This window comes from Herpailurus yagouaroundi, unplaced genomic scaffold (assembly GCF_014898765.1).
Source record: "Herpailurus yagouaroundi ecotype Mexico unplaced genomic scaffold, PumYag 196, whole genome shotgun sequence".
NCBI lineage: Eukaryota > Metazoa > Chordata > Mammalia > Carnivora > Felidae > Herpailurus > Herpailurus yagouaroundi.
This window is the reverse complement of record NW_024412427.1, coordinates 11,541,087-11,543,483: the sequence shown is the minus strand read 5'-3', so window position 1 is coordinate 11,543,483 and position 2,397 is coordinate 11,541,087. Positions and strand designations below refer to the sequence as shown.

At 37.6% G+C, this 2,397-nt stretch overlaps 1 non-coding gene across 1 annotated transcript; it reads right to left on the bottom strand.

Moving 5' to 3' along the window:
* Positions 1-543: 543 nt before the first annotated feature.
* LOC121012593 (U6 spliceosomal RNA) lies at positions 544-647 on the bottom strand. The gene has a single exon (XR_005782175.1). It is a non-coding gene; the product is annotated as a U6 spliceosomal RNA (small nuclear RNA).
* Between the last annotated feature and the right edge of the window lie 1,750 nt (positions 648-2,397).

The following is a 2,397-nucleotide window of genomic DNA, read 5'->3' as shown; positions in this document are numbered from 1 at the left end:
TAAATAGTAAAAATTTATCATGCACACACCAAAAAGACAGTTTGCAAACTGGGAGCACTGAAACCAAAGCATGGAATGAGTCTCAGGGGTATATAAAGTAGCTTATATAATGAGAAAGCAGTGACTATTTATTCTTCACAGTAACTGGTTATAATACTAGAATTTTTTTAAATAGTAGAGAATTGGTTAGTAATTACCTCATATCAAACTTGGGAAACAGTTAAAGTTTTGCTTATGATTTTCCGAGGCATAAGCAAGAAATGACCCAGGTCAAGTTAATCTTATAAAATAAGCTAAATTAAGCTTTATATATGACTAAACTGATTTTGTCTTCTCAGGGAATTTTTAAAGGCTGATCTCCCTTTGTTTTTGTTTTGTTTTGTTTTGTTTTTTGTTTTTTGGGTTTTTTAATTAAAAAAAAGATTTAATTGCTGTATTTCACCTAATATTTCAGCATCCATAAAACCAAGTTACCCCCAAAATAGGATTTTTCAAATGATCATTATCTTTTGACCATTTGCTATTTTCATTAAAAGTCTTTAAGAAAACATGGAACACTTCATGAATTTGCGTGTCATCCTTGTGCAGGGGCCATGCTAATCTCTGTATTGTTCCAATTTTAGTATATGTGCTGCCAAAGTGACCACTGGTCTCCCTTTGTTTTTTATTTTACCATATATTCTGGATACAAGTCCTTTAACAGATATATGTTTTGTAATTATTTTTTTCCCATCTGTGGCTTGCCTTTTCACTCTCTTCATGGTGTCTGTTGATGAGCTCATAGGCTGACTCTTGCTTATTATGGAATATTTCATTGTGCATTTTGTAATTTTTAAGAGCCCATCTTTGGCAGGGATTTACTTATATGTGTGAATTTGTGTGATCTAAGTTGAGATTATCCTCTCTGGAGAGATTTATTATTTGCTCTTGTGAAATACCTCAATCTAGGACCAATTTGTTGCCTTAATCTGATTCAAGTGTTAATGGAAGGCAGCTATGCTCACCACTATACCACCAGTGCTGCACAGTTCAAGTGTTAATGGGAAGGTAAACTGATTCAACTTTTGTAGAAGGCAATTTGGCAATAACTTATCAAATTTTAAATGGTATACATTTTGACCCATCAATTCTACTTCTTTATTTCAATCAAGTAATCAGATAAGTCCACAATAATACATAAATATGGAAGTTTACACATTGTCATTTATAATTCTGAAAAAGTGGAAACAACCTAGATGTTCATAAAAGATGATTGGCTAGGGGTGTCTGGGTGGCTCGGTTGATTGAGTGTCTGAGGATTTCAGCTGAGTTCATGATCTCATGGTTGTGGCATGGAGCCCCGCATTGGGCTCCGCACTGTGTGGAGCTTGCTTGGGATTCTGTCTTTCTCCCTCTGTTCCTCTTACCTGCTCTCTCTCTTTCTCTCTCATAATAGAATAGAATAGAATAGAATAGAATACCTGATAACAGTGTGCCTGACCCAGTGTTCTGAGAACTTGCCCCACTCCAAGACTGCTGGCCACTGCCCTGGGCTAAGTGCAAATTTTAATATGAATGAACCCTGTCCACCCACACACACATAGATGTCATGTGCCCCTGGCCACCATAGCCACTGTGCTTCAGGAGCTCTGGCCTAGAACTGTTGGCTCAGCGCAAATTTTGCTAACACCCCCACACTACCCCAGAGCCCTAAAGTGCCTCAGAGATGGATTCCTGGGTTCTTACACCACAGAGAGCAAGCACAGGCCACAACAGGCAGAGAGTCAGTACAGACATCTGAACTGAAAGAAAAAGCAACTCAGACACAACAGCAGGATGCAAGCAACACACATAGGAGATTCCCCTGAAGTGTGAGGTTCTGGTGAACAGGAGACACTGCACTGTAGGATACTACAGGACCTCTTCCACATAAAGCCACTACTTTCAAGAGCAAATGATATGGCTGACTTGCCTAATACATAGAAACAGACACAGAGAGGTAGACAAAATGAGGAGACAGAAGACAAAAGTACAGGACAAAATCACAACAGGAAATCTAAGCAAAACAGAAATATATAATATGCCTGATAAAGAACTTAAAGTGATGATCATAAAGATACTCACTAGACTTCAGAAAAGAGTGGAGGACATAAGTGAGACCCTTGACAAAGAGATAGAAAAAAATAACATATCAGAGATGAAGAACTCAATAAATGAAATTAAAAGTACACTAGATGGGGTAACTAGTAGGTTACAGGAAGCAGAGGAATATATAAGTGACCTGAAGGATAGAATAATATAAATCAGTCAAACTGAACAGGTGAGAGACAAACAAATACTGCATAATGAGAATAGACTTAGAGATTTCAGTGACTCTATCAAGCATAATGACATTTGCATTATAGGGATCCCAGGAGA